This window comes from Schistocerca cancellata, chromosome 6 (genome assembly GCF_023864275.1).
Source record: "Schistocerca cancellata isolate TAMUIC-IGC-003103 chromosome 6, iqSchCanc2.1, whole genome shotgun sequence".
NCBI lineage: Eukaryota > Metazoa > Arthropoda > Insecta > Orthoptera > Acrididae > Schistocerca > Schistocerca cancellata.
In genome coordinates, this window is record NC_064631.1 from 62,966,779 (window position 1) to 62,990,731 (window position 23,953).

At 42.9% G+C, this 23,953-nt stretch overlaps 1 protein-coding gene and 1 non-coding gene across 2 annotated transcripts in view; one reads left to right on the forward strand and one right to left on the reverse strand.

Moving 5' to 3' along the window:
• LOC126088142 (UDP-glycosyltransferase UGT5-like) overlaps positions 1-23,953 on the forward strand; it is a 216,973-nt gene that overhangs the window by 38,843 nt on the left and 154,177 nt on the right. The gene's annotated exons all lie outside the window — the stretch shown is intronic.
• Positions 10,864-10,938, reverse strand: Trnas-cga (transfer RNA serine (anticodon CGA)). Its single transcript has one exon. It is a non-coding gene; the product is annotated as a tRNA-Ser (tRNA).

The following is a 23,953-nucleotide window of genomic DNA, read 5'->3' on the forward strand; positions in this document are numbered from 1 at the left end:
TATTTGAGAGAATCGAGGAATCCGTACCAAATGACAGATTAAATAACTTAACACAACAATATGAACAGTTAACTACCAAATGTGTCAATACTGAAACCCGAGTCGCGACACTTACGGAAGACGTAAATAAACAGAAAGAACAAATAGGTGATTTATCGGAAAGAGTTGAGGAAATTTCAGACAAATTGACAAATCTTAGTTTAAATGGGGACAGAGATTCAGATGATACAGCACCATTGCCATTTGCAGAAACCGAAGAGTACCAGAACATAAATAAGCATGGTGAAAATCAGGGAAAATTTAATGAACGCGTTAAAAGGGAAGTGGAGGCATTAGAAAAGCAAGTCAAACAAATTGAAAGCAAAATCGTAGGAAAGGACGGTAGAAGAAATTTGGAATCACCGATAGCAGCGGGTTTTGAAGAAAGTAATTTATTTCATTTACGAGATGCAACAAGAGAGCGCCAGGCGCGCGAACTTGACAATAATCGACATTCGTACTGGGACAGACGCGGTAGGTCTTTGTCGCCACGAGGCGAAAACTTTGACTATAAACACTTTTTGACTGTTCGGAAATTTAAGATCTTCCGCAATTCTAAGAATGACATACATCCATGTGCATGGTTAGATCAATTTATGTACGCACTTCCGCCAAATTTGCCACTAAGTCACAAACTAGAATTTATGTGCGGCTATTAAAGTCCTCAGGAGTTCACTACTCTAAGTGAATATGTGCCGTAGCGAGCATAGGGCCCCGAGCTGTAGTGGTGCTATTTCTCTTTTAGTTTTCTGTACCGCTGCCTACTCTTTCACTATTCTTTGCATCTATCGAAACAACTCTTCAACTATCAATCTATCTAGTGAGTAAGTAAACAATAACCGGATATGACTGTTTTACCCAAAAGTGACTTTGGAATTTACCGTTTGGACTTAATATACTTTCTGCAGCATTCATTCGTAGTTAAAACGAAATTTTACCTGTTTATCTTCGTGACAATATTACTTCATATGTTGACGACATTCTTATTGCTAAAAATTCTTGGAGTGAGCACAACAAAATTTTGGATTCATTGTTACGTATCTTTGCAAGAGTTGGCATTACAGTAAACTTGGAAAAATCTGAATTTGGTCGTTCTCAGGTGAAATTTCTCGGTCACATTATTTCTACAGAAGGTATTCTTCCTGATCCAGAAAAATTAGACGCTATTCGTAATTATGCCGTTCCTACCACAAAAGGTGATGTTCGTAGTTTCCTTGGTGTCTGCAATTTTCTTAGACGCTTTGTTAGATTGGACAATTTGGCCACACCTCGTTCGATCTATCTGGAAAGTTCTTTTTAAACGAAAATCGGTCGACAACTCTATTTGGTTAGTTTGTATTCCTGATGAGTGGGTTAATAAGCTGATTTGGTATACGCATTTCAGTTATGCACACTTTGGTCCCAGAAAATGCTTTCATAAATTACGGGAAAATTGCTACTTCAGTAATATGGAAAAACGTATTCGATCTGTTCTTGCCAAATGCAAATTATGTCAAAAGGCTAAGCCGCCGACAATTTCTCACAGAGCACCGTTGTTTCCTATCATTCCAGCGAAATTAAAGGACGTGGCTGCAGTCGATTTGTTCGGTCCAGTGGTTCGATCTACTAATGGTTTTGCGTACATTTTCGTAGCAGTGGAGCTGACATCAAAATATGTGTGTTTTACACCGTTACGCAAAGCAACAGCTCGTTCAGTATCTAACGCTTTCATCAAACATTTTCTTAAAGAAGTGGGTTATGTTGATAAGGTTATATCAGATAATGGATCACAGTTTCGTTCTAAAATTTGGCTTCGTACTCTACGGCGTCGTAAAATTAAACCAATCTTCATTTCACTTTTTCGCCCTCAATCTAACGCTTCAGAGAGATGGATGAAGGAAATCAATAAATTGTGTCGTCTTTATTGTCATCAGAATCACAGAACGTGGGATCAGTATCTTCATATTTTTCAAAACATTCTGAATGAACTTCCTAATGACTCAACTTCTTTACCGCCTATACTGATATTAAAAAACAAAGCACCGACAAATCGCATTTCTGAAATCGTTCCTTTTCCGCCTTCACGGAAACTGCGGCATTCTGAAGTTGTTAACCTGGCTCTACAAAATATTGCATCTGCGGCTGCTAGAAGAGAGAAATCAGCTAAGCGTCCTGGTCGTTTAAAAATCTTGTCAGTGGGTCAAAAAGTGTTAATTAAGTCTCATCGATTGTCTCACAAAGGAAAAGGCTTGTGTCGCAAATTTTTTCTGCTTTATAACGGTCCATATAGAATTCGCAAAATTATTCATGATAACACTGTTGAAGTAGAAACTCTTAAATCTCGACACTCTAAGGGAATACATCATATATCTAACGTTAAAATTTTTGTGGAATGATATACTTTTGAAAAATTTTTGTAGAATGACATACTTTTGAGAAACTAACAGTTGTATGTAAACACACGGAGAATGCAAGGATACCGCGCCGTGTTCCGGCGGCGGCAGATACTCAAAGCAACACTCAAGTCTGCGCGCCGCACAAGGCAGTCGTTGACCGCAAACAATCACTTCCTACGTCACGCGCCTACAGCTGATCGAGCGCTCAGTGTGAATGCACTGACAGCCGTAAATAAATACACAGTCTAATTTCTCCGACTAAATTCAGTATAAAGCTATAGTGACTTGATGAATTATGTTATTAACATTCAGTATTTTTCAGGATACGGTTCTATAAAATATTTAAGAACTTCAGGTAAATTCTGTGCGTGTCCAACGTTAAGACGACTTGCTATCGGGAAAATTTCAGGAAAAATGTCATTTCGAAGAAGAAAGTAATAAACTAAAAAGGTAATTATTAATTGAGTCTATTTTTCAGGTAGACGTACTTTAGACGTAATTTGCTGCTCGCGATTACGTGATTCATACTTCGTGCTAAATTTCATGTTCTATGAATTTACTTGTGAAGCGACGTGCTTGCGTACGTTAACTGATTTTGACCATGATTATTAATGAACTGAGTTGTAACTTGTTTGTATTATGCATCGCTTGACTGCAATGCTTTTTCACTGATGTCATATTTTTTTATTATGTGCTTGCTGTGCTTATTTATTTAAATTGTAATTGTCACCTGATAAATTGTGCTGATGTGGTTAGGTATGTAAGTTATACTTTGTGATTTATCTGCTTGCGCCTTCATGTTTACTTATTATAATTACATATGAACATTTATTTGCTTACGCTAATACGATGCTAATTACCTGTTTATTACGTAAGATATGTTTGCTGCTATGCGTATGGATTGCATATTTATACATCTCTGTTTGTTGTCACAACTACTCTTTAATTTGGTATATAGAAATGCTGTTGTACTGTGTATGAACATAGAGTTTAGGTTACACTATTGTATTAATTATAGATTGTTTTTTTGGCAGAGCCTCGTTGTAAGAATTGTGCTGCATCCACTTGTTGACATTCTGTTCACTACTGGTATATTTACTCGCTATTGCTTGTTTTGCTTACGCTCAGTGCTTTATATTTTAACATAAGAAAATGAACTGCAGTAATTCGACGAGCGACTTTAGTACAACAAACATCACAGAAGTCACATGAGCTGGAGGTTTTATGGAAGCTGTATAAATTTATGCTAATAGGAAGGAAGCTAACGATATGACATACCAAAACTAGGTTTAGACCATTGACAGTTATTACACTGCATTTTTCGTGAGCAACTGAAATAAGAAGTGACACTTGACACAAGAAATACTCCACATGTTTGCTTCTGTTTGCCATAATTCTTGAAGTGGTGTACACACTGTGAAATATTATGATCAGTCACACCCCGTAATCGTACTTAATTACTGAGAGTTATTCAAACTAAGTCTGTTAGAGGTCATGTATGCATTCTTTGTTTATAATTCATAATGAGTAGAAGATTTTGGTCAGATGGATTACACAGAGGTTGTGTGTTGACAGTGTGTCTTCGGATTGTATGGGATGATGAGGTTTGCATTAGGATTTTATCTGTACTTATTCGAGGAGACTGACTAGAGGAAAGAGTTGTTATGGAAGTGAAATGATACTGGCAATAAGGTTTATATGTATCAACGTATTGAAGAGGTATTATTGAGGTATTGAGATTATATGAAGTTGATTGGAGTTTTAGTGTATAAGAGGTAAAATAAGTGAGGCGCATATTTTTTTTTTTTTTTGTTGGTCTATATGGAACAAGGAGGATGAAGATAGCAGACTAGAACACTAAAATGGAAGGAAGATTGTCTACACACACTTTGTTAAATCACCAAGCAGTATGTACTTTTTTTTTGGAGAGAGGAAGCATTGCATATCTTGGCACACTGACAGTTGATCAGCAACCGTACATTTTGATCTGGCTTGGCAAACATTGGTCTTGACATGATGACTATGACGCTGACTTAACTATTATTGACTGTTATACATTGCTGCCACTATTACTTGATACACATGATGAACATGAAATTTTGACAGAAGTGCATATACACAGTTAACACTACTCAATTACACAGTAGTACTTAATGTGGATGAAAGATGAGTGAGTGTGTTTTGTGTGTTTTCCTTTCCTAATCCTACCCACCTATCTCCTAAATATTATTTTATTTGTTTGTAGTGGCTTGCACTGACACTCATAAATATTATAGGTTTACTGATATGACAATTATCTGATATCATTTGTGTGTTTATTAGAATTTGTATGTTTAGTGTAAGAGCATTGTAAAAGCATTTGTATGTGTATTCAAACTATTGTTCATGCTTGAACTGTCTGAGTAGTGATGGTGAATATTATGAACTGTTACCTGCACTTTTCAACATGATGTGTGACACTTAGAAATGTTTAATTTCTGCTGATGAACTGTGTGATCAGTGATAGTAAATATTATGGACTGTTACTTGTACTTTTCCTACATGATTGGTGCCAATAGGACATGTTTACTTTCTGCTAATAAACGCTGATGAACAGTGTAATCAGTGATAGGGAATATTATGGACTGCTGTCTGCACCTACTCAACATTGCTGGGTGCCACTGATGGACTGCTTCTACTGAAATGTCACCTGATGGAGTCTGAACCTACTCCACATTGCTGGGTGCCACTGATGAACTGCTTCTATCGAAATGATGTCACCTGTTGGAGTCTGCACCTACTCAACATTGCTGGGTGCCACTGATGGACTGCTTCTACTGAAATGATGTCACCTGTTGGAGTCTGCACCTGTTCCACAATGCTGGGTGCCACTGATGGACTGCTTCTACTGAAATGATGTCACCTGTTGGAGTCTGCACCTGTTCCACAATGCTGGGTGCCACTGATGGACTGCTTCTACTGAAATGACGTCACCTGTTGGAGTCTGCACCTACTCCACATTGCTGGGTGCCACTGATGGACTGCTTCTACTGAAATGATGTCACCTGATGGAGTCTGAACCTACTCCACATTGCTGGGTGCCACTGATGAACTGCTTCTACTGAAATGATGTCACCTGTTGGAGTCTGCACCTACTCAACATTGCTGGGTGCCACTGATGGACTGCTTCTACTGAAATGATGTCACCTGTTGGAGTCTGCACCTGTTCCACAATGCTGGGTGCCACTGATGGACTGCTTCTACTGAAATGATGTCACCTGTTGGAGTCTGCACCTGTTCCACAATGCTGGGTGCCACTGATGGACTGCTTCTACTGAAATGATGTCACCTGATGGTGTCTGCACCTACTCAACATTGCTGGGTGCTACTGCTGGAACTGTCAACCACTGGTTGTGAAAACATTTTATGTGAATATTTGTATGAACTGATTTTTTGTGTATTACTGTTTGTGAAAAGTTATGAGACTCTTACCTGTACATATTCGTCATTGCTGACGCTATTGAGTGAACTGTTTAACCACATAATACTTGTGTAAACTATTATGTAAAGTCACATGTATGAAAGAATTTGTATTGCTTAGTGTATTTTATATATTAGGCTATTGAAAGGTCAGTGCAAAGCCAAAATTTTATCTAGTTATATGATATTTACGTATTAATATTATCTTTTATTTTTGTCTGTATTTTTTTGACGAGTTTGGTGATATTTTCACCACCAATGCTGGCAAAAATACCATCAAATTCTAGCCCGTGGAGGAAGGGCATATGAAAGGTGGCTACACTGAGCCACAGCGCCAAAGATCGCGCCAGAGAGTATTGTTCCGCCGCCTCCACTGGCAGTGATTATTGAGACGTAGCGGCAAGCAGTTCTTGCCGAGAAGTTGTGGTGGACACTGCTTGTAGCTGAAGTTGGAGTGAGATGGGGTAGTAGTGAGTGTTTGTTCCATGTTTTATGCAGCTATGTGATGGGAGAGATAGCAGATGTTATTCTAATGGAGACATTGTAATGATCAGAGTGCATTTCATCAATATAAATTAAGGTAACAAACTACTTTTATTCTTCTCTCTCATTATTTCAGTGACCTGAATAATGTGTCATTACAGGTTCAGTCAACAAGCATCTGGCGTGTGTTCTTGTATTAGAGTGTAATTTTGGTTTTCTTGCACAATTATAGTATTTGTAATTTTCTTTTATCACGTCAGTATAATTGGTATTTAAAAATTCTTGTCTTGTTGAAGAAGAACCGTGCCAGATGTGCGTTGAGTCATACTACCACATACAGAACAGCTACACTTGTGCTTTGTTGGTTTCGTAGGTTTTATAGTTGCTGGGGACTTAATTAATTATTTGTATTAACTGAAATTTTCATTTCATTCTTTGTGGTTGTTACATGCAGTCAGATTGCGTACAAAAACTAGTCAGGGCCAGCCGTTTACGAAACAGCGTAATCGGACATACAGCGACAGAAAATTAAAAAGTATTTGCATTGCATTCTTATATCTTTATTATAATAAAGCCCCCATGCAATGTCTGCCGTAGCATGATACTGCTCCCATCATCCCGCGTCTGTAGCGCGGCACACGTGTCGAATCGCATTTCGCATACAGAATTTTGTGTTTTTGATTGAAAAATATGATGTTGTCCCATGAAAGATCGATGGAGCTATCAGTTAGTAATACCAATATGAAACAGTCAATATCTCGAAAACAGCGACGCATTTTGTCGATAACATGATTTTTCATCACTTGTCGTTCTACAAACTTTTAAATAATCATTGATTTTCATACATACTGTGAAATAAACTTTAAAAAACGAGAGATCGTTAAGTTCCAGGTGTGCCGGGGGAATGGTCAATATTCATGCATGTTATATGAATGGTACTTTGAAACAAGTAACTTCATCTGCACGAATGACCTATCCGAATGGTTTCCGAAACAGAACACATTTAATGTACATTCTTATTTTTTTTTTGTATTATTGGAACTTAATTTTTTATATTTTTTGTATCATTTTTTATATTATTCAATAAAGTTTATACACGTACAATGGTTTGTAAACACAACAATATGGTATTTAGAAAGTGTCAATGGAAAAGTACGTATCTTTAACGCATTCAACTCTATGCAGTATGATATACGTCACATTACAGCTCTTGTACAGTTCAAAATAAATGGTGGAATATCTCACCACCAACTGCGTGATTTGTGCACTCTTTGGGGAACATGTTGCACGTCCCTTAGTGAAGGCACAAGTGGCCATGATGTGACCAAGGAGTTAATCTCGCGTATTCCCCTTTCGTTTGTACATCGCAGAGTTCTATAACCACATAAAGGAAAGTGTAATGGCTCTAGTTGTGGCGATCTAGGTGACCAGTTAATTGGAATACCGCGACCAATGCAGCAAATGGGGTATATGTAGTTGAGACGTACGCTCACACGTCTAGTAAAATGTAGACAGGGTTCCTCGTGCTGGAAGTATATGCAAGTCCGCGTGTCCAAAGACACGTCTTCAACGTGTACAGCAAAGGAATTTTCCGAATAACGGAAGTAATTCTATCTAGTCATTCGCTTTTCTAAAATGACTACGGCACCGAACGTTAATCGAAAAATGAACGTCGAAACAGGTTTCTACTGTAAAGTGTGGCTTCCTACGACCATCGATGATTATCATGTGACTCCATTCTGTGTACGCATGACTTCATCAGTCCACACTACACTACTGGCCATTAAAATTGCTACACCAACAAGAAATGCAGATGATAAACGGGTATTCATTGGGCAAATATACTAGAACTGACAAGTGATTACATTTTCACGCAATTTGGGTGTACTGATCCTGAGAAATCAGTACCCACAACAACCACCTCTGGCTGTAATAACAGCCTTGATACGCCTGGGCATTGAGTCAAACACAGCTTAGATGGCGTGTACGGGTACACTTGTCCATGCAGCTTCAACACGATACCACAGTTCATCAAGAGTAGTGATGCTTATTGTGACGAGCAGTTGTTCGGCCACCATTGACAAGGCGTTTTCAGTTCGTGAGAAATCTGGAGAATGTGCTGGCCAGGGCAGCAGTCGAACATTTTCTGTATCCAGAAAGGCACGTACAGGTCGTGCATTATTCTGCTGAAATGTAGGGTTTCGCTGGGATCGAATGAAGGGTAGAGCCACGGGTCGTAACACATCTGAAATGTAACGTCTACTCTTCAAAGTGCCGTCAATGCGAAGAAGAGGTGACCGAGACGTGTAACCAATGGCACCCCATACCATCACGCCGGGTGATACGCCAGTATGGTGATGACGAATACACGCTTCCAATGTGCGTTCACCACGATGTCGCCAAACACGTATGCGACCATCATGATGCCCTAAAGAGAACCTGGATTCATCCGAAAAAATGATGTTTTGCCATTCGTGCACCCAGGTTCGTCGTTGAGTACACCATCGCAGGCACTCTTGTCTTTGATGCAGCGTCAAGGGTGACCGCAGCCATGGTCTCCGAGCTGATAGTCCATGCTGCTGCAAACGTCGTCGAACTGTTCGTGCAGATGGTTGTTGTCTTGCATCTGTTGACTCAGGGATCGAGACGTGGCTGCACGATCCGTTACAGCCATGCGGATAAGATGCCTGTCATCTCGACTGCTAGTGATACGAGGCCGTTGGGATCCAGCACAGCGTTCCGTATTACCCTCCCGAACCCACCGATTCCATATTGTGCTAAAAGTCATTGGATCTCGACCAACGCGAGCAGCAATGTCGCGATACGATAAACCGCAATCGCCATAGGCTACAATCCGACCTTTATCAAAGTCGGAAACGTGATGGTACGCATTTCTCCTCCTTACACGAGGCACCACAACAACGTTTCACCAGGCAACGCCGGTCAACTGCTGTTTGTGTATGAGAAATCGGTTGGAAACTTTCGTCATGTCAGCACGTTGTAGGTGTCGCCACCGGCGCCAACCTTGTGTGAATGCTGTGAAAAGCTAATCATTTGCATATCAAAGCATCTTCTTCCTGTCGGTTAAATTTCGCGTCTGTATCACGTCATCTTCGTGGTGTAGCAAATTTAATGGCCAGTAGTGTATTAATGGACGCAGGTGACGATGCATTTACCGGTGATAAAATAATGTTTTGTGGCATTGTTGGCAATGTGAAGACTGGGGACGCGGTGTACGTGAAATGGGTGTAAGTTTACTGCATGTAGCCTTCACCGTACACGTATTCGTGGGACACTGGTACGTGCAGAAAGTCGCCATGTGCTCGTAACAGGACTACGCGGGATCTTTTCAACAATGTTTTGCTGTTCTGCACAGCCTGAACTAAAGGTTCAGAAGAAAAATGAGAACTTGCAAGAATACCCGTTTCACGCAACGTGCCGAAAACTCGACTAAGCACTCCGTGATCGGGAATTCGATGCGTCGGAAAGCGCCGATGGTATTCTTCGACACCAGCGGGAGGACTGCCATCGTAGAAGTTGTAAACCTGCACCATACCTGCACATTCTTCATAAGTGCAGACGCGTTGCATTTTAGGCAGCGCGGGTACAAACATAGTTAATCGCGCTTCTCTCAGATACACTTTCAGTCGGCCGCACTGCTTGAGTCACAACACACTATGGACAAGAGCGCGCTCAAGGAGCCCGTTTAATGGCAGAAAGACATCCCCAGCAGAGAGACTGAAAGGGACGAGGTAGGTTGAGCTATAATAAATCATCAGTTTCGTTCGGTAAGACATTTACTTGCGCGGTACTAGCCCAAAAAGATATATACATTAAATATACTCTGTTTGGCAAACCACTCAGGATGGGGAGATGTCCATACGAAGTTTTTTGCTTCAAACGAGCGTTGCTGTCGCATCACTGGATATTGAGCGTTCCTCCCGGGACACCCTGTACACTATACACTGAACGCCAAAGAAACTGGTGTAAGCATGCGTATTCAAATACAGTGATACATAAACAGGCAGAATACGGCGCTTCGGTCGGCAACGCCTATAAAGGCAACAAGTAGCTGGCGCAGTCGTTAGATCGGTTACTGCTGCTTCAATGACAGTTTGTCAAGATTCAAGTGAATCTGAACGTGGTGTTATAGCCTGCGTACGAGCGATGGGACGCATCATCGGCGAAGTAGCGATGAATTGGGGATTTTCCCGTATGACCACTTCACGGGTGTACCATGAATTTCAGGAAACCGGTAAAACATCAGATCTTCGACATCACTGCGGCCGATAAAGATCCTGCAGGAACGGGAGTCACGACGACTGAAGAGAATCGTTCAGCGTGACAGAAATCCAAACCTTCCGCAAATTGCTGCAGATTTCGACGCTGGGCCATCAGCAAGTGTCCACGTGTGAGGCATTCAATGAAACATCATCGATATGAATGAGATTTTCACTCTGCACCGGAGTGTGCGCTGATATGAAACTTTCCTGGCAGATTAAAACTGTGTTCCCGGCCGAGACTCGAACTCGGGACCTTTGCCTTTCGCGGGCAAGTGCTCTACCAACTGAGCTACCGAAGCACGACTCACGCCCGGTACTCACAGCTTTACTTCTGCCAGTATCTCGTCTCGTACCTTCCAAACTTTACAGAAGCTTTACAGAAGAGCACTTGCCCGCGAAAGGCAAAGGTCCCGAGTTCGAGTCTCGGTCGGGCACACAGTTTTAATCTGCCAGGAAAGTCTCATATCAGCGCACACTCCGCTGCAGAGTGAAAATCTCATTCTGGAAACATCCCCCAGGCTGTGGCTAAACCATGTCTCCGCTGTATCCTTTCTTTCAGGAGTGCTAGTTCTGCAAGGTTCGCAGGAGAGCTTCTGTAAAGTTTGGAAGGTAGGAGACGAGATACTGGCAGAAGTAAAGCTGTGAGTACCGGGCGTGAGTCGTGCTTCGGTAGCCCAATTGGTAGAGCACTTGCCCGCGAAAGGCAAAGGTCCCGAGTTCGAGTCTCGGTCGGGCACACAGTTCTAATCTGCCAGGAAAGTTTTATCATCGATATGAGCATTCGGAGCCTAAGGCCCACTTGTGTACCATTGATCACTGCACGACGCAAAGCTTTACGCCTCGCCTGGGCCCATCAACAGCGACATTGGATTATTAATGATTGGAGACATTTGTCCTGGTCGTACGAGACTCGTTTCAAATTGTATCGAACGGATGGACGTGTGCGGGTATGGAGGCAACCTCCTGAATCCATGGACCCTGCATGTCGGGAGGGGACTGTTCAAGGTGGTGGAGGCTCTGTAATGGTGTGGGGCGTGTGCAGTTGGAGTGAAATGGGATCCCTGATGTGTCTAGATACTACTCTGACAGGTGACACGTACGTAAGCATCCTGTCTGATCACCTGCTTCCATTCATATCCATTGTGCATTTTGACGGACTTGGGCAATGCCGCATACGTCCACAATTGCTGCAGAGTGGCTCCAGGAACACTCTTCTCAGTGTAAACACTTCAGCTGGCCACGAACATGACTATTTTTGAGAATATATGGTATGCCTTGCTAGGTGCTGTTCAGGAGAGATCTCCACCCCCTCACCTGTTACGGATTTATGGACAGCCCTAGAGGATTCATTGTGTCAGTTCCCTCCAGCACCACTTCAGACATTAGTCGAGTCCGTGCCACGTCGTGTTGCAGCACTTCTGCGTGCTGATGGGGGCCGTACACGAAATTAGGCTCTTGTACCAGTTTCTTTGGCTCTTCAGTGTACGTTTCAGGACTTCGTACATCCGTAAAACCGGGACTCTTATGGGACTAGTTTGTTGTTCATCTGCCCTTTTGTCTGTCTGTTTCTCCGATTATTAACGACCTTTTTCTTAGGAACGAGTAGGCCTATCAATCCGAACCTTATGTCACTTATTAAGGTCTACGGGTCATTGGCGGCGTAAAAAATTGAAGCTTTTAAGTGAATGTGATTAAGAGATACGACCATTTATGTCACACGTTCTGATAATCACAGACTTACTCATCAAAACCTATAGGGTAATCTGGCAATAAGAAAGGTTTCACATACAACTACAGGAAACAAAACATCAAAACCGTTAATTTGTAATTGTATTGCTAAAAAAACTTTCGTTGTCATTTTTTACCTGATCGTCTATCAGTCCGTTAAGACAGCTTTTTTGTCACGGACAGGTAGACATATCAAATTAAAATAAGTGACACACGCTAGACTCCTAAGATACGACTTGGCAAACAAATGGTAATGAGATGGGGAGCTATTAATATCAATGGGGGCTACTCTGGGAAGAAGGTAGAGCTGGCAGAGGCTGCAAGTAAGATGGGGCTGGACGTTTTAGCTGTTAGTGACATTCGGGTAAGGGGTGAGAAAGAAGAGGAAGTGGGAGAATACAAGGTCTACCTGTCAGGCGTCAAAGCAGGAATAGCACAATGGGGTGTAGGGCTTTACATCAGGAAAGAAATGGAACCCAGCGTAGTTGCAATAAGGTATGTAAACGAACGACTGATGTGGATAGATTTGACAGTGTCTAGCAAGAAAATTAGGATTGTGTCAGTATATTCGCATTGTGAAGGGACAGATCAAGATAAGATGGATAGTTTTTATGAGGCACTCAGTGATGTAGTTGTTAGAGTAAAGGACAAGGACAGTGTTCTGCTCATGGGTGATTTTGACGCCAGGATTGGAAATCGAACAGAAGTGTATGAAAAGGTTATGGGTAAATTTGGAGAGGATATGGAGGCCAACAGAAACGGGAAACAACTCTTGGATTTCTGTGCCAGTATGGGCTTAGTAATCACAAACTCCTTTTTTAAACATAAGAACATTCACCGGTATACTTGGGAAGGCAGGGGAACCAGATCTGTCATTGACTATATAATAACAGATCAGGAATTCAGGAAGGCTGTGAGGGACACGCGTGTATTCAGGGGATTCTTTGATGACACTGATTATTATTTAATCTGCAGTGAAATTGGGATTGTGAGGCCGAAAGTGCAGGAGGTCAGGTCCATATGTAGGAGGATAAGAGTGGAGAAACTTCAGGATAAGGAAATCAGGCACAAGTACATAACAGCGATCTCAGAAAGGTACCAGTTAGTTGAATGTAGTCAATTACAGTCATTGGAAAAGGAATGGACAAGGTACAGGGACACAGTACTAGAAGTGGCTAAAGAATGTCTTGGAACAGTAGTGTGTAAAAGTAGGATGAAGCAAACAGCTTGGTGGAATGATACAGTCAAGGCAGCCCGTAAAAGGAAAAAGAAGGCGTATCACAAATGGCTACATACCAGAACCCAGGTAGACAGAGAAAGTTATGTTGAAGAAAGAAACAAAGCCAAACAGATAATTGCAGCATCGAAGAAGAAATCGTGGGAAGACTTTGGAAACAGGTTGGAGACTATGGGTCAAGCTGCTGGAAAACCATTCTGGAGTGTAATTAGCAGTCTTCGAAAGGGAGGTAAGAAGGAAATGACAAGTATTTTGGACAGGTCAGGAAAACTGCTGGTGAATCCTGTGGATGCCTTGGGCAGATTGAGGGAATATTTTGAAGAGTTGCTCAATGTAGGTGAAAATGCGATCAGTAATGTTTCAGATTTCGAGGTAGAATGGGATAGGAATGATGATGGAAATAGGATCACATTTGAGGAAGTGGAAAAAATGGTCAATAGATTGCAGTGCAATAAAGCGGCTGGGGTGGATGAAATTAAGTCGGAACTCATCAAATACAGTGGAATGTCAGGTCTTAAATGGCTACACAGGATAATTGAAATGGCCTGGGAGTCGGGACAGGTTCCATCAGACTGGACAAAAGCAGTAATCACACCAATCTTTAAACACGGAAACAGAAAAGATTGTAACAACTACAGAGGTATCTCTTTAATCAGCGTTGTGGGTAAAATCTTCGCAGGTATTGTTGAAAGGAAAGTGCGAGTATTAGTTGAGGACCAATTGGATGAAAATCAGTGTGGGTTTAGGCCTCTTAGAGGTTGTCAGGACCAGATCTTTAGCTTACGGCAAATAATGGAGAAGTGTTATGAGTGGAACAGCGAATTGTATTATGCTTTATAGATCTAGAAAAGGCATATGACCGGGTTCCTAGGAGGAAGTTATTGTCTGTTCTACAAGATAATGGAATAGGAGGCAAACTTTTGCAAGCAATTAAAGGTCTTTACATGGATAGTCAGGCAGCAGTTAGAGTTGACGGTAAATTGAGTTCATGGTTCAGAGTAGTTTCAGGGGTAAGACTAGGCTGCAACCTGTCTCCACTGTTGTTCATATTATTTATGGATCATATGTTGAAAACAATAGACTGGCTGGGTGAGATTAAGATATGTGAACACAAAATAAGCAGTCTTGCATATGCGGATGACTTAGTTGTGATGGCAGATTCGATTGAAAGTTTGCAAAGTAATATTTCAGAGCTAGATCAGAAATTTAAGGACTATGGTATGAAGATTAGCATCTCCAAAACAAAAGTAATGTCAGTGGGAAAGAAATATAAACGGATTGAGTGCCAAATAGGAGGAACAAAGTTAGAACGGTTTCAAGTACTTAGGATGCATATTCTCACAGGATGGCAACATAGTGAAAGAACTGGAAGCGAGGTGTAGCAAAGCTAATGCAGTGAGCGCTCAGCTACGATCTACTCTCTTCTGCAAGAAGGAAGTCAGTACCAAGACTAAGTTATCTGTGCACCGTTCAATCTTTCGACCAACTTTGTTGTATGGGAGCGAAAGCTGGGTGGATTCAGGTTACCTTATCAACAAGGTTGAGGTTACGGATATGAAAGTAGCTAGGATGATTGCAGGTACTAGTAGATGGGAACAATGGCAGGAGGGTGTACACAATGAGGAAATCAAAGAAAAACTGGGAATGAACTGTATAGATTTAGCAGTCAGGGCGAACAGGCTTAGATGGTGGGGTCATGTTACACGCATGGGAGAAGCAAGGTTACCCAAGAGACTCATGGATTCAGCAGTAGAGGGTAGGAGGAGTCGGGGCAGACCGAGGAGAAGGTACCTGGATTCGGTTAAGAATGATTTTGAAGTAATAGGTTTAACATCAGAAGAGGCACCAATGTTAGCACTGAATAGGGGATCATGGAGGAACTGTATAAGGGGTGCTATGCTCCAGGCTGAACGCTGAAAGGCATAATCAGTCTTAAATGATGATGATGATGATGATGATGACACACGCTAAGGTCTCAGTTCCCTTCGTGTTGTAAAAACGTTAAGCTTCTTAGCCAACGAAAACAAAAGAAATGGCCAGTTACGTCACATATTTTGACACTCGCAAACTCACTCGTTAAAGTCTGTAGGGCACTTTCCGTTGGTATAGAATCATTAAATTTGCCAAGAAGCGAGGTTTCACAGAACAAGTGAAGATGAAAATCAGGAAGTTCTTAATTTTCCATTTGTTATTCGACTTCAAATTAAGAGTCAGACATTTTCGAAAGTCTTGGAATCCCCGGAACCGATATCTTGCCAGTATCAATTATGGTAACAGGCAAAAATCCTCGAGATTCTCGGTTCCTGGGACAGACGAACTGACCGTACACACAATTAAGTTTGTTCCGAACCCCCATAGCGCGAGTCCTACTAGCACCTGGCCAGTTCTTTTAACTTTTTAAGGAATTAATTTTCACTTGTGTGTCTCTATAGATCTTAAACAACTAGGTTAATCCCTAATGTGTATTCGAAAAAGACGATCGTGTGAAACCCAGCTCGCGCTATTCGTCCACGAGTCTCAGAGGGCCATAGGCATGGGTTCCCAGGTAGATGCCGTGTTTCTTGACTTCCACAAGGCGTTTGATACAGTTCCCCACAGTCGTTTAATGAACAAAGTAACAGCATATGGACTAACAGATCAGTTGTGTGATTGGATTGAAGAGTTCCTAGATAACAGAACGCAGCATGTCATTCTCAATGGAGAGAAGTCTTCCGAAGAAAGAGTGATTTCAGGTGAGCCGCAGGGGACTGTCGTAGGACCGTTGCTATTCACAATATATATAAATGACCTTGTGGATAACATCGGAAGTTCACTGAGGCTTTTTGCGGATGATGATGTAGTATATCGAGAGGTTGTAACAATGGAAAATTGTACTGAAATGCAAGTGGGTCTGCAGCGAACTGACGCATGGTGCAGAGAATGGTAATTGAATCTCAATGTAGACAAGTGTAATGTGCTGCGAATACATAGAAACAAATATCCTTCATCATTTAGCTACGATACAGCAGGTCAGCAACTGGAAGCAGTTAATACCATAAATTATCTGGGAGAACTGATTTAAAATGGAATGACCATATGAAATTAATCGTCGGTAAAGCAGGTGCCAGACTGAGATTCATTGGAAGAATCCTAAGGAAATGCAATCCGAAAACAAAGGAAGTAGGTTACAGTACACTTGTTCGCCCACTGCTTGAATACTGCTCACCGGTGTGGGATCCGTATCAGATAGAATAGGGTTGATACAAGAGATAGAGAAAAGCCAACGGAGAGCAGCGCGCTTCGTTACAGGATCATTTAGTAATCGCGAAAGCGTTACGGAGATGATAGATAAACTCCAAAAAAATGGTTCAAATGGCTCTGAGCACTATGGGACTTAACATCTGTGCTCATCAGTCCCCTAGAACTTAGAACTACTTAAACCTAACTAACCTAAGAACATCACGCACATCCATGCCCGAGGCAGGATTCGAACCTGCGACCGTAGGAGTCGCGCTGTTCCGGACTGAGCGCCTAGAACCGCTAGACCACCACGGCCGGCGATAAACTCCAGTGGAAGACTCTGCAAGAGAGACGCTCAGTAGCTTAGTACGGGCTTTTGTTGAAGTTTCGAGAACATACCTTCACCGAGGAGTCAAGCAGTATATTGCTCCCTCCTACGTATATCTCGCGAAGAGACCATGAGGATAAAATCAGAGAGGTTAGAGCCCACACGGAGGCATACCGACAGTCTTCCTTTCCACGAAAAATACGAGACTGGAATTGAAGGGAGAACCTATAGAAGTACTCAAGGTACCTTCCGCCACACACCGTCAGGTGGCTTGCGGAGTATGGATGTAGATGTAGAAACTACCCATTCTGTGAATCCCAGCTTTACTCGAACCAATCGAGTAGGAAGCTTCCCAAGTTGCCTGAAAACAGTATAGGAGAGACGTAATTAGGGGAACTAATAACGCAAAGTTGCATTTAGTGGCGAGACCAGACACTGGTCTGTTGTCAGAGAGGACTCTGCTTCAGCCGTCGTCAGGAGCGAGTCAACTGCCGTACTGTGTCCTGTGTCCTTCAGCGTAACACGCACAGGACCAGCTCCAGGGACCTCCTAATGGCGATGCACACGAGGGCAGACATAAAGTGTTAACTATCTCCTCGAAAAAAAATACGTAATACAGATTTTGGGTGTGTGCAGACACATGTTTGCAGTGCTGTTACACACTGACAGCCCACGTCACAGAACCCAAGCGCCGTCAGAGGATGCAAAATCCCGTGTGTGTGAGAACGTGAAATCTAACTGAATCTGAAATTAATCAAGAATCAGGCACACCATTGAGATCCAGTTCTGAATTTAATGTACATTACAGAATTACTAACTTTGGCCCTACTAGTGAATCTGAGGTTCGAGAATTGGTATAATATTTATTACTTAAAGGAAATGTTTGTGATAATGAATTCAATATTTAAGTAACACAATGGTTTATTACAAAAGACACATATAGAATAAAGCAGCAAAATACAATTATGTTGACAAGAACTTTACAAAGACGTACCTCACTATGAGAAATGCAAACTAAAGTCTGAGTTAGGAGAGTTACTAAAGGAGATAGATTAGCATAAAACCTCGGATCTAATTCTGTGAACTAGGTACAGTAACCTAAGACGATCACAGTGTCTGGAAACAATCATAATAGCTCACATAATTCAAGATAGCGCTAAAATTGTTCAGTGTGTCTATTTAGTTGGACTGCCAGAAGAATTCTTGAAGATGTATAATTTCGAAATCGATAACGTGAATTATATACCACCAATAAAATCGCTGTATTGACTATCTAGTACCACAAGGTATCTTAATAGCTGAAATGGCTCTGAGCCCTATAGGACTTAACATCTGAGGTCATCAGTGACCTAGAATTTAGTACTACTTAAACCTAACTAACCTAAGGACATCACACACATCCGTGCCCGAGGCAGGATTCGAACCTGCGACCGTAGCGGTCGCGCGATTCCAGACTGAAGCGCCTAGAACCGCTCCGCCACACCGGCCGGCGTACATTAATGAAATACAACTGAACACCGTTAATGTTCCATTGGTGAAGATGAATCACACTAGATATGCAGGTGGTTAAATATTAAGCTCTGATTAAAAAAGCCTTGCCGCAGTGGATACACCGGTTCCCGTGAGATCACCGAAGTTAAGCGCTGTCGGGCGTGGTCGGCACTTGGATGGGTGACCACCCAAGTCGCCATGCGCTGTTGCCATTTTTCGGGTTCACTCAGCGTCGTGATGCCAATTGAGGAGCTACTCGACCGAATAGTAGCGGCTTCGGTCAAGAATACCATCATAACGACTGGCAGAGCGGTGTGCTGACCCCACGCCCCTTCTATCCACATCCTCCACTGAGGATGACACGGCGGTTGGATGATACCGGAAGGCCACTCGTGGCCTGAAGGCGGAGTGATTACTAAAACAATGTTAGGCGATCGGCCTGTTATTTATCGCATTAGGATTTCGTACACTAAAAACCATAACACAGAGTCACATTCATTAAAAATATTTTCGCATCGCTGTGCTGGGGCACGCATCATAGGCAGCAGATATTGTAGTTGGTTTGTATCACAATATTTGCAAAAATAATTTATTCATATTCCCATAATGTGGGATATTTTGCTTTTAAAACTCCATAGCATTTTTCAGTAGTAACTGTCCTAACTGCATTTGAACAAAATATGTTTTGAAAGCTTCATTTTTTGGGTTGATTAGTTAAAGTGTAGCGCAGGGTCAAACATGTTAGATGAATTCCCGAAATCATGCTCGAATTGTCCGGTAGGATCAAAATTTAGCACCATAGAACCGCAGCAAGGTAACCCTCACCTGCCCATTTTGTCACATTACTGTGCTACTTGCCAATGCACAATTCATAGCTCTGCGACTGCGTGAGGCGTTGTGTTGAACGTATGGACTTTAAGTTCCTAACCCTGGAGTGCACCTTGAAACCTCACACTTTTTTCTCTTCCTCCCAGCACAGAAAATGGTATTTTTGTCTTGCGAATGATGAGTTTGGGTTTCTGTGCAGTTGTAACAGCAGAAAGTAATTATATGGGTTGTCTGTTTGCTTCAGACTGCACTACAACAAATCTCTCATGTAAAGCTGGAGAGAGAATCAATAAGCCGTCATCTGTTTCTTTTTTCCGCAGATAAATAGTAAACTACTTTCATGATTCCATTGTGCATCGAGGATACAGGGCCGTCGTTCTGGGATTTGGGGGTGGATGACTGGCACGTAAACTGTAGCCAAGCTAATGTCTTGGGAGTGAGCGACGTCATCTCTGCTGCATCGTGTTAAACCGGATCTTTTCTCCAGCTCGGTAGCATCTCAACGAGGGAGTGACAGAAAAATATTGAAGGCGTTATTTCGCAACGGTTCTGTAACGCTTCATATCCGTCTTGGCCGCAGATCAGCGCCTGAACCGCAGCCACGCCAAGGAATGAGCTTAATTTCCTGTGAACGCGGTGACAACTAAGAAACTTAAGGTAACTTACGCTGAGGTGATAAAAGTCATCGGATGGCGATATGAGTATACAGGGTGAGTCACTGACTGTTGCCAACTAGAATAAGTCCGGAAGTATAATACACTCCTGGAAATGGAAAAAAGAACACATTGACACCGGTGTGTCAGACCCACCATACTTGCTCCGGACACTGCGAGAGGGCTGTACAAGCAATGATCACACGCACGGCACAGCGGACACACCAGGAACCGCGGTGTTGGCCGTCGAATGGCGCTAGCTGCGCAGCATTTGTGCACCGCCGCCGTCAGTGTCAGCCAGTTTGCCGTGGCATACGGAGCTCCATCGCAGTCTTTAACACTGGTAGCATGCCGCGACAGCGTGGACGTGAACCGTATGTGCAGTTGACGGACTTTGAGCGAGGGCGTATAGTGGGCATGCGGGAGGCCGGGTGGACGTACCGCCGAATTGCTCAACACGTGGGGCGTGAGGTCTCCACAGTGCATCGATGTTGTCGCCAGTGGTCGGCGGAAGGTGCACGTGCCCGTCGACCTGGGACCGGACCGCAGCGACGCACGGATGTACGCCAAGACCGTAGGATCCTACGCAGTGCCGTAGGGGACCGCACCGCCACTTCCCAGCAAATTAGGGACACTGTTGCTCCTGGGGTATCGGCGAGGACCATTCGCAACCGTCTCCATGAAGCTGGGCTACGGTCCCGCACACCGTTAGGCCGTCTTCCGCTCACGCCCCAACATCGTGCAGCCCGCCTCCAGTGGTGTCGCGACAGGCGTGAATGGAGGGACGAATGGAGACGTGTCGTCTTCAGCGATGAGAGTCGCTTCTGCCTTGGTGCCAATGATGGTCGTATGCGTGTTTGGCGCCGTGCAGGTGAGCGCCACAATCAGGACTGCATACGACCGAGGCACACAGGGCCAACACCCGGCATCATGGAGTGGGGAGCGATCTCCTACACTGGCCGTACACCACTGGTGATCGTCGAGGGGACACTGAATAGTGCACGGTACATCCAAACCGTCATCGAACCCATCGTTCTACCATTCCTAGACCGGCAAGGGAACTTGCTGTTCCAACAGGACAATGCACGTCCGCATGTATCCCGTGCCACCCAACGTGCTCTAGAAGGTGTAAGTCAACTACCCTGGCCAGCAAGATCTCCGGATCTCTCCCCCATTGAGCATGTTTGGGACTGGATGAAGCGTCGTCTCACGCGGTCTGCAGGTCCAGCACGAACGCTGGTCCAACTGAGGCGCCAGGTGGAAATGGCATGGCAAGCCGTTCCACAGGACTACATCCTGCATCTCTACGATCGTCTCCATGGGAGAATAGCAGCCTGCATTGCTGCGAAAGGTGGATATACACTGTACTAGTGCCGACATTGTGCATGCTCTGTTGCCTGTGTCTATGTGCCTGTGGTTCTGTCAGTGTGATCATGTGATGTATCTGACCCCAGGAATGTGTCAATAAAGTTTCCCCTTCCTGGGACAATGAATTCACGGTGTTCTTATTTCAATTTCCAGGAGTGTAGTAGCTGGAAAGTTTGGAGCAAGTGTTGCATGGGACAGCGGGGGCCGTAATACGACGTCGGTTTTTTGTTGCTATGTGGGGTCGTGTCAGAGATATGAGGTCGCGTCAGAGATATGAAGGTCAACTTCGGTTTTTTGTTTAATGGGATTCTATAGTTTAGTACTTATTTTCTGATAGCGGCTATTGAGACGAATCCAGTGTGTAAGTTCTTTGAAGGTCAACGAAGATCACAAAGGTGGCATGAACGTCCATTTACAATGACCACTGGCATAAATGCAGTGCTGCAATCTTCTTATAATAGATTGAGTGCTATTCCTTATCACTTCGGCACTTATCGAAGCACATGTTCTAACCATTCTCTCCCGTATGTCTTTAGATGCAGTTGCAACGTCTTTATAAACAATGTATTTTACGAATCCCCACAAGAAAAAATCCAGATGCGCCAAGTCTGGCGAATGAGCCGGCCACGACACATCTCCTCCGCGACCAATCCAACGATCTGGGAATTGTCTCTGCAACTCAACAGCGAAAAATGCGCCGGACACCCACCGTGTTGATACCACGTTCTGTTCCTTGTTCCTAAAGGTATTTCTTCCAATAACAGACCTAATGTTTCTTGCAGGAATGTGGTGTACTTCCTACCATTAATATTTCCTTCGGTGAAATAGGGGCCTATAATTCTGTCCTCCAGAGCCCCACACCATACATTCACCAATGACGGTTTTTAGTGTGCAACTTGCCGCAGCCAACATGGATTTTCAGTTTCCCAATAATGCATGTTATGCAAATCAACATTTCCATGGTTCGTGAATGTAACTTCGTCAGTAAATAGAATGAAATAAATAAATGAACCATCCGTCTGAATCTGAAGTTGAACCATCGGCAGAATTCAATGCGACGCATACGATCGGTGCCAGTTAATTCTTGGTGGAGACTGATATACTAAGGATGGTATTTATGGCGATGCAGAACACGAGCAACACTACTCTGGGTCATGCCAGATTCCCTTGCGATTTGACGTTTCCTCGTTAGTAACTTTCCTTTGCCGGATATGTTTCCGATGCGTTAAAGGACCACTTGTTCTCAATTTATCATACACATATTTAAATGTACGACGTGTAGGATGAGTACGTTGAGGATATCTTTCAGCGTATGTCTCTAGCTGTCACTGAATTTAGTTGGCACTCTCCGTTAATGAGAAGGATATCGACTTGTTCTTCGAATGAATACATCATTCACATTCGCTTGATTCGACGATACTACTCTTACCGTTTCTATTAGTGTTGTGTTGCGAAACCGTTGAATACTGTTTACATGTCAATGGCACTTTAGATGGATGTGGCGTATTGGGCGAATATTTACTATTTGCACGATATACGAGAGAGAATTGTCAGAGCATGTGCTTCGATAAGTGCCGAAGTGATAAGGAATACCACTCAGTCCATGATAAGAAGATTGCAGCACTGCATTGATACCAATGGTCATCATTTCGAACGCCTTCTGTAAATTAAAATAACTACCAAGCTGTAACATCCCACTTAAAAAAAACAAAGTCGTCCTCATATCTCTGACGCGATCCTACCTAGCAACAAAAAACCGACGTCATGCAACATTTGTCCCACAAACTTTTCAGCTACTTTCATACTTTCGGAGTTATTCTTGGTAGCAGTAGGTAATGAGTCACCCTGTATACATATGGCGATAGTATCGCGTACACAAGGTGTAAAAGCTAACTTCATTTTGAAACGTCCCCTTAGAACAATTTATACAAGACTGTGCTTAAACTAACACACAATATTTTTTAGCGCAACGCAGTCTGACTTTCAGAAATCCCTACGAAGGAATGGCCCTCACTAACATTAACCTGTACCTTTCACAAATCACTTACCTCACCAAAAATCTGCGTTACTCGAACTACTGCAATACAGCGAGCGCCACTACTGCCAGCTAAATAAAAGATTCAAACTACGGAAGTCACTAACTACTGATAGGGATAGTTAGCAAATGAAAGATTTTAATAGAGAACAAACAATGTATTTACCGTAATATAATATATATAGCAGTTCATAATATCCAGTATAACAAATTTCAAAACTCCGCCATCTCTCTCCCCACATCCACCACTGCTGGCGGCTCACCTCCAACTGCGCAACGCTACGCACTGTTCACCTCCAGCTGCCGCTGCCCAACACTACAATGGCAGACAACAATGCAAACTAGCCACAGACTGCACACAGCACAGCCAGTGATTTTGATATAGAGCGCTACGTAACGTTGCCAATAAGAAAACATAAACAGCCTA